At 36.8% G+C, this 9814-nt stretch overlaps 1 pseudogene; it reads left to right on the top strand.

Annotated features, from left to right (window-relative positions):
- The first annotated feature begins 586 nt into the window (after window positions 1–586).
- LOC107421615 (G-type lectin S-receptor-like serine/threonine-protein kinase At1g61500) lies at window positions 587–8494 on the top strand (annotated as a pseudogene).
- The last annotated feature ends 1320 nt before the right edge of the window (window positions 8495–9814 follow it).

The raw sequence follows: 9814 nt of genomic DNA, 5'->3' as shown, positions 1-9814 counted from the left end.
TAACCGAATAATATTAAATAAGAAATTGAGGTCATGGCATGACAACTTAAAGGGACTGGGGTAAGATGGAGAACATCCTTGTTTTGTTTATCTCTCACTTTCTCTTTGTAGATGCACGAGTTTGGCGACTGAGTCCAACTGAAACAGTTGACACGTTAGTTCACATAGTTTCTCGGAAACTACTCTCATATATTACAAGGGGTTTGCATTTTCATACATTTCTACACTTTGACTAAAGTGATGAAGCGAGCACGAAACCACCAACCATAGGATAGAATAAGCAGTAACGGGAAAATGAAACCAACAACTAGATTTTGGTCTAGCATGACATATAGACTTGATACAAAGCACCTAAGACTAGGATGGCAGTCTGTTTAGGTTGCTTTTCTCTTCCATATTCAGTTCTCTGTTATGCTTTTTGACTTCCATAGTTGCAAGCTTCATGCAAAGCGCCTTAAAGTAGTAACTTGGCAGTCGTTTGAGGTTTTTCTTCCACATTCAGTTCTATCTGGTATGCTCTTCGACTTCTATATATAGTTCTGTGCTTTATGCTACAATTAGAAAATTTCTTTGCAAATATCAAAAGAATTGTATAAAATATAATCAAAAGGGCGCTTGTTTTTGTTTGAATACCTTGGCCAATGGGGGCAAAACACACATATTGCACTGTATTCATGTTTTCTGTGTGTCTATTGTTCTACTTATTTCAAATGCATCATTGCTATGCAATATATAACATAACTTCATCCCAAGTGTTATCTAAAGGACAAACTTTGGTCTCCCCAAACCAATCTTTCGAGTTAGGATTTTTCAGTCCTAATAAATCTGGAAATCAATATGTGGGTATTTGGTACAAGGAAATTTCACCACGGATAGTTGTATGGGTCACCAATAGAGAGAATCCCCTTTCAGTCACAGACTCTTCTGCAAGTCTGACAATTGGCGGCAATGGAAATCTAAATCTTGTGGATGGAAATGAGACGTCTTTCTGGACAACTGATATTCCTGTTCCATCAAATTCTTTAGTTGCAATGCTTTTAGATAATGGAAACCTCATTCTCAAGAAAGACCATATATCAGAGGAAATTTTATGGCAGAGCTTTGCTCATCCTGGTGATACGTTATTACCCAAAGTAGGACCAGGTTTTAATATTAAAACTGGTGATAGATATGTGTTGACATCTTGGAAAAGTGAAACTGATCCATCACCTGGAAACTTCATCGTTGGAATTGCACCACAGACACCGCTAGAAGCCTTTATTTGGAATAATGGATCAACTCCTCACTGGAGAAGTGGGCCATGGGATAAGTCGAAATTTGTTGGGATACCTGAAATGGTTTCATCATATCTAAATACGTTTAATATCGAAGAATATATTGAAAAGGGAACAACTGCTTTCTATTTTAATCCATACAACAACTCTGTAAACTCAAATATGTTCATTTCATCAGAAGGAGTTCTAAAGATTATAAACCTGGCCAAATACAGTGAACCAAACGCTACGTGGGATGCGTGGGTGGCACCAAACAGTTCACGTGATGCGTATGGGGTATGTGGACATTTTGCAGTGTGCAAAACATCTGAATCTTCGATTTGTAATTGTTTGAAAGGTTTTAAACCAAAATCACGTGAGGAGTGGAGTAAAGGAAATTGGACTGGAGGTTGTATAAGGAAAACCAAATTACTTTGTAAGAAAAACACCAGTAGCTCAGCTTCCTCTGGAGGAAAAGAAGATGGGTTTTGGAAGAAGAGTATGGTGAAAATTCCTGATTTTTATGAATATGTGCAGATTGGTAATGCTGAAAAATGCTATGCATGGTGCCATAGTAGTTGTTCATGCTTAGCTTATGCATTTGTTAATAGCATATGGTGTTTGGTGTGGTCAAAAAACCTTATTGATATTCAGGAGTTTTCCTCTGGTGGGGAAGATCTTTTTCTTCGTCTTGCATATTCAGAACTAGGTGAGGATGAAGCCTTTTCCCTGAATATTGTTTGGCTTTTGTGTTTGCACTACATTGTTTGTTTTTGTTTGATACCTATTTTGTATGTTATGTTCATTTAATGGTTCAGCTGGGAGACAGCAAATCAAGAAGGTTATCATCAGCCTCATAGTAATCGGTACATGTTTCATATTAGGAGCCATATTTTTCTTTTGGTACAGGTGGAAAACTAACCAAAAGGGTAAGTACATAAAGTCACGTCCCGTGCAAAAGGAGTAAAACCCTTGAGGTTTAACCGAAAGACTCTACACTCTCCATGAAGATTTAAGAGAAGCCCGGAAGATTCTAGAAGATTCAAGAGAAACCTAGACTAATGTAGATTGGAATCTCTCTAGAATACTCCATGTAAATATCTTGTACATAACTCTAGAATAATCTAGAACCCTAATTAGATAGGTGACATGTGTACATATCTAGAACATTGTATTTTTGTGATACGTGCCAAGCTCTCTATATAAAGGGTTGGACTTTCATTTATAACACATCCAAGAATTCTAGCAATACAAGTATTCTCCACATTCTCTCAAACTCTCCTACTTCCTACTCTCTTACTCTTAGCTTTCGCATTGTGATAGCTTGTGAGCAAGGCTTACTTAACAAGGGAGGTGCTAAGTACCGCATGGGAGTGTTGGAAAAGTTAAGCCCATGACAGTTGGTATCAGAGCCTATTGCTACTCAAGTATACCGTTGGTGTAACATGGAAATAGGCAAGATGACTAGCTCGGAGGTTACCATCAATGTGAAGGGAGCTACCGATGTGCGAGGTCGTGAAAAGCAACGCAACCTTAATGCGGGGAAGCAGAGGCATAAGTCCAAGTCCAAGGATGTGATGACTGGCGTGGAGTTACGCTTGGAGGAGCATGTTGCTCGAGTACATGAACGGTTTGAGGGGCTGGAGAATCGCCTAGATGGGCTAGAGTCGGAGGATATTGCCATCAATCAAGCCATGAGAGGGTTACTCAATGGGCTAGACGATGCCTTAAGGAGGAGCTCCACTCGACACACGACCAATGCATGGGGGAGGTAGCAGACCTTCGTGCCATGTTGGAGAGAGAATTGGATGCTATCCGCACCCAAATGGAGGATATGAGGGGTGATTGGGCTCTTTGCAAGAAGGCGGTGGCATCAGGGACAACCACCATACGCGAGGGGCCACGAATCGATGTGCCAAAGCCCAAGTCCTACTCTGGGGCAAGGAATGCGAGGGAGCTCGAGAATTTCCTTTGGGGCTTGGAGCAATACTTTGAAGCAATGGGCATTGTGGACGATGCTTCAAAGATTAGGACTGCCACTCTTTACCTTAGCAACACGGCAATGTTATGGTGAAGGAGGAGGCATACTGACATAGAGCGAGGTACGTATACTTTTCATACCTTTGGTGACTTTAAAAAGGATCTAAAAAAGCAATTTTATCCAGAGAATGCCAAAAATGGGCAAAGAGTCGCCTTCGATGACTTAAGCAAGTAGGTCATATTCAGGAATACATCAAGGAGTTCACCAACTTGGTGTTGGAGATTCCAAACCTATCGGATAAAGACTCCCTTTTCTATTTCATGGATAGTCTACAACCTTGGGCAAAGACAGAGTTGAAGAGGCATGGAGTACAAGATTTGGCTAGTGCCATTGGGTATGCCGAAGGCTTCATTGACTACTCCAACCAAACAGACTCTCCAAAGCCAAAGGAATGGAAAGACAACCATGGAAAAGGTGGGGGAGAACCTAGTAGATCCAAAGAGGATGAAAGGGAAGAAAGTGCACATAAGCCAAAAAGCTCAAAATGGAAGCCACCTAGAGAAGGTAAGGACGCTTCCAAACCTAAAAACTCTTGTTTCTTATGTGATGGACCGCATTGGGTTAGGGATTATCCGAAGAGAAAGGCTTTGAATGCCATGACTACCCAATACGAGGAGAAGAAAGAGGAAGGAACTAGTATAGGTTCCTTACAATTGTTAAATGCTATCAAGACTGCTCCTAAAGAGGCAAAGAAATGTGGCCTAATGTTCATAGAGACAAAACTCAATGGAGTGCCCACCAAGGCGTTGGTGGACACGGGTGCCTCACATAATTTCCTATCGGTGGAGGAGGCATAAAGGCTTGGGATTAAGGCAACACAAGAAAGGGGCTCCGTAAAGGCGGTAAATTCGGATGCGAAGCCGCTCCAAGGAGTTGCTAGAGGCGTGAAAACCACCATCGGAGACTGGGATGGCCAATTGAACCTAACAGTTGTATCCATGGATGACTACAAGATTATCCTTGGCATGGAATTCTTTAACCAAGTAAAGGCTTTCCCACTCCCATTTGCAAACATGTTATGCATCATGGATGGGGGAGTGGCGTGCATGGTGCCTACGAAACAAGCTAGCAAGCGGGAGACTAAAGATTTGTCGGTATTGCAGGTTGAGAAGGAGGAGCAAATCAACCTAGTTGCTACCCAAGAGCCTAGCAAGGATGCTCCAAGCCATGCTAAGACATCTCCTAAAGTGCAAAATGTACCAAAGCAGTTGAAGCAAGGTAGCTTGTGTGCATTGGTCTCAAGTTGTGGAGACAACAAGAGAAAGCATGTGGAGACTAAGGAAGGGAACTTAGTCAAACCACTACCTCAACCACACGAGTTGCATGAGGGGGTGATAGGACCTTATAGGAGGCCACTTCCCATTGTAAGGAAAGGGGGTAAGGAAGCCCCAAAGAAAGGTAAGTCAAGAAGGGCACCCATGAAGATAGCGACTTCACCCGACAAGAATGTGGAAGCCACACCTGCGGATCGAGTCGTTCAACATAGAGGCATGCCTAACTACACCAAATACTTGATGAAGGAGAAGGACCTGCCGGATGGTGAAGTAAGTGGGGAGCACGAAGATACACAACAACAACTCAAGGATCACATCCGGCGGGCAAGGAAGAAGGCTTGACGAAGGCATCGCGAGTTTAGGTGGGGGAGAGTGTCACGTCCCGTGCAAAAGGAGTAAAACCCTTAAGGTTTAACCGAAAGACTACACTCTCCATGAAGATTCAAGAGAAGTCAAGAAGATTTTAGAAGATTCAAGAGAAACCTAGACTAATGTAGATTGGAATCTCTCTAGAATACTCCGTGTAAATATCTTGTACATAACCCTAGAATAATCTAGAATCCTAACTAGATAGGTGACATGTGTACATATCTAGAACCTTGTATTTTTGTGATACATGCCAAGCCCTCCATATAAAGGGTTGGACTTTCATTTGTAACACATCCAAGAATTCTAGCAATACAAGTATTCTTCACATTCTCGCAAACTCTCCTACTTCCTACTCTCTTACTCTTAGCTTCCGCATTGTGATTGTTTGTGAGCAAGGCTTACTTAGCAAGGAAGGTGCTAAGTGCCGCACGGGAGTGTTGGAAAAGTTAGGGCCGTGACAATAAGCACTCATTCCATTCCTTGCTAGAGTGTGGCATATATGTTACATTGCTTTACTATCTCTGTTAGGGTGTCTATTGCGTTGATTTAATATAATTTAATATAATATTCTCCTAGGGAACAATTTGAGTGCCAAATGTCTTTGCCATTGGTTGACCCAACAATTTAAACAATATATGGTTGATAAGTAAAAAACTTTGTGAATTGAAAAAGGAAAAAAGATATATGCATCTGTGCTTACCATAAATAAAACTCTATTAATCTTATTGATATTTTGGATAACTGTTATTTATTTTTATGCTTTTTTACGATGAGAAGAGAACTAAATTTTTTTATCCTTTGTGCATTCAAACTGGGTAATAGTAAATAAACTTAAACAGATATGAAAAACATGGACTCACTAAGAACATATTGATTTTTCATCTCTACTGTTGTACTTATGCATCAAATTACTTGATTTTTTGATATAGCTATTGGTAATCTTTTCATTTTATTTTCTAAACTGCATTTAAATCTTATTTCTAAAACTCAAAAAGCAGGAAATATTATGGATACCACAGAGCACATTGACTTGATTAAGACGAACGACATTTCAAGGGATGCTCTTGAAAGTGCAAAACCTTATGATCCATCTAAACATGCTGTTTTTGACTTTGATGACATATTAATTGCAACAAATAACTTCAGCATGTCAAATAAACTTGGGGAAGGAGGGTTCGGTCCTGTTTATAAAGTGATTTGATTTTATCTTTTCCAATAGAAAATTTCTAATGGATTGGCAAATTTAAGTTTTGGCTACTTATTTGTAGGGGCAACTACATAATGGGAAGGATATAGCAGTTAAAAGGCTCTCTAGTAACTCAGGACAAGGTGCAGAAGAGTTTAAGAATGAGATGATTTTGATCTCAAAACTCCAGCATAGAAATCTTGTTAAACTTATTGGTTGTCGCGTATACAAAGAAGAGAAGTTACTAATTTATGATTCATGCCAAATAAGAGCTTGGATATGATTCTTTTTGGTTGGTTTCATGAACCATAATCTGTAACACTACTCTTTCATTCTAATCTATCTTGTCTACCAATGTCAGATTGATAGTCTGTTTGATTCATCAAATGAATTAGGGCTACGATAGGGTTTTAGAAGAAATGAAGCTTTAAGCTGCCTTCGAAAGGTTCTTAAATTGAATCCTATGAACAATATGTGTACTTGACCAGCATAGAAAATCCCATGCCTAGCTACATTTGCTAGCCACTAATCTCAATATAGCTACTATAGGAAACAATTCAAATTTCCAGTACTAGAGCAAAAGAAGATAAATCTCTCTTGATATATGTTGAGTTTCATGGAGTAACGTATCAGGCAGTAGATCTCAGGATACATGTACAGTGTCCAATTGCAAGAAGCTTGATTTACAGTTAGTTATCTTATGAAGTGTCCTGTACACATGGATAGGTCCTTTTTGGCTCCTTCTTAATCCTTCGATTCCATATCTCATTTGGTGGTCATTGTCATACACTGCTGCTCAAATAACTCTGTCTATATGCCAAACATATCAAATGGAAATTTGTGCTAATTGTCTATTTTCTGCTCCTAAATGCATAAGAATAGAAAAGAACACTACTTTCAAATTTATGTGTATTTTTCATATTCCAGGAGAAGATCAGAGCTTTCTTGGTCTAAGCGCTTCAACATTATTCTTGGTGTTGCTAAAGGTCTTCTGTATCTCCATCATGATTCATATCTAAGGGTAATACATAGAGATTTGAAGGCCAGCAATATTCTTTTGGATGAGAACATGAACCCTAAAATATCAGATTTTGAACTGGCACGTATTTTCCAAGGGACGTTAGATTTAGCTAATACTCATATGGGTTGTGGGAACACCGTAAGCATCCTTCCTTTTCTAACATATACCAACTGGTTCTGTTTTCTAAATATAAATCATTTGTGCATTATCAAGCATACTATTGTTGTAATTACAAAATAAATAATTAAATAAAATAAAACGTAATGTTGTTGTAATACGTGCGCCAATGTTAGCAGTTACAATTAATTTCCTCATGATCATATATTATGCTTAAAAATTTTCCAGCAATGGAAATTCTAGTTGTTCTACTTTTAGACTGTGTAATGGAATTTTCACTTTTACAAGAGACTTATGATCAGAAAGTACGATTCTCAACATGAGTTTCAGGCTTGAGTCCAAGTTCAGCATATAGTTAACATATTCTAGCCTTGTCAATGATATATTGTTCATGAATCACCAGTTCGTTGTCCATATGATTACCCTATGAATGGAAATACTCTGTAAATACTCCACTAAGTTATTCTGCTATATGTTCAATTCTAATAGATTTTAGAAAGCTTGTTGTGGGGCTAAAAATTTTGATAATGTTCAAGTTTTATGACTTTAGCATAGTTAAGCTGCCAAGAAATATTACTTATAAATGCCATTATTACAATGTGGTGTTAGCCACAGCATGTAGATACTGTAATGAGAACTCTGAAAACTAATGGAAATCAATATCTACTAATTAACGTGTTCCAATAATCTAATGCAGTGGCTATACGTCTCCAGAGTATGCAATGGGTGGAATATTTTCTGAGAAATCTGACGTGTATAGCTTTGGAGTGTTGCTGTTAGAGATAGTTAGCGGCAAGAAGAATAACAAGTTCCACTATCATGATCAACAGCTAAGCCTCATAGCTTATGTGAGTTCACATTTACTCACCAATCTTAATATATTAATTGGATCTATTTGAAGTTCATTTTGATATGTGAGGACTATATCAGGCATGGCATCTACGGAGTGAATTCAGGGCATTGGATTTAATGGATGAAATATTGGGCAACTCATATTCATCACCAGAAGTAATGAGATGCATAGATGTTGGCCTTCTTTGTGCACAGGACCATCCTATGGTTAGACCAACCATGCAAGAGGTAGTATTCATGCTAAGCAATGAAACAGATCGTCCCAAACCCAAGGAACCTTTGTTTTATTTCCAAAGCGCATTGAAATACAACCTTAAACCACAAACTGATGTGGAATCCTCCACAAATGAAGCCACAATGTCGACGATTGAGGGCTGCTAATTATACTTCATTTGTTTTTGTCCTTTTTTTTAATTTTTGGTGATAATTTTTGTTTGTACTAAAAAGTTCAGAATGCAATTGTTTCTGATCATATCCACTTGTACTTAGCAGTAGTATTTTCTTTAATCACTATTGTTATTATTGTATAAGTTCATTAATTTTAGCCATTTAGCAGCATATTTGGTGCATCTTCTGATGGTTTTTTAGGTACCTTTGCAGATCGATCAAAGTGGCATGGACACTAGTAGTTATTCATTAGGTCATAATTCTTGATTTCATTAAATAAATCTCTTAACCACCTTCAACACGAAATTTTTGCAGAACTCTCTCCTTGTTGTCCAATCACATTCCCCAGGGAAAAGAATGTCGGTATACAAAAAATACCAATGATAAATCTGACCAAAAAAAAAACTTCATTATTATTATATTTTCTCAAAACAACCATTTTATTTTCATTTTAAATAGTTTATCTTATTTTTAATTTAGAAAAACTTTTTTAACTTTTTATAGCATTAGTTCCAAATTTTTTATTTACATTTAGAAGACAAAAAATGCAATAAAATAAAATAAAGTAAAATAAATTTTCTAACATATTTCAAAAATATATATATATATATTTTGGAAATAATTTTCTTATCTTTTTTTTTTAGGGGTTTTATATTATTATTATTATTATTTGGTTTCTAGTTGAAATTTTTATGATTAATTTTTTAAAAAATCTTGAACATGCTTCAAAAAATTAGTCCATACTTTAGTAAAAATAAAAAATAAAAATTCTATCTAATTTAGCTTGGGTTTTATGAAAGTGCATAATATTTAGGTTTTTTGGAAAAATGACCATGCAGTAAATCACAAGTTGAAAAATAACAAAATTTTATATGTTATTGATAAATAGCCACCATTGGACAAAACTATCCTTGGCTAAAATTCAAAACAAATATATATTTATATATATATATATATATATATATATATACTTTTTCCCCCTTTTCCACATGTTCTGGGTTCTTATTTTCCTCTTTCCCACAAATTTTCTTCTCTTTCTATTCTACTCTCTTACTCTCTTTTCTTGTATTTTTTTTTTTTTTTTGCTTTCAGAGCTAAACTCAGGTAAAGTTTTTTTTTTTATCTTTTTCTTTCTCTTAAAGCTCAAAATTATGTTAAATGAATTTTTATTTTTTTAACGATTTTTTTTATAGGTATATATTAAATTAGTTTATGAGCAGTTATGTTTAAATTTAAAAATACTTAGGTTACATATAATGTGAAAAATGGAGAAAAATTTTGTAGATCTACAAATTCAGCAAACTAGTAAAACCA

This window comes from Ziziphus jujuba, chromosome 1 (assembly GCF_031755915.1).
Source record: "Ziziphus jujuba cultivar Dongzao chromosome 1, ASM3175591v1".
NCBI classification, from domain to species: Eukaryota; Viridiplantae; Streptophyta; class Magnoliopsida; order Rosales; family Rhamnaceae; genus Ziziphus; species Ziziphus jujuba.
This window is presented reverse-complemented; position numbering and strand designations above follow the sequence as displayed.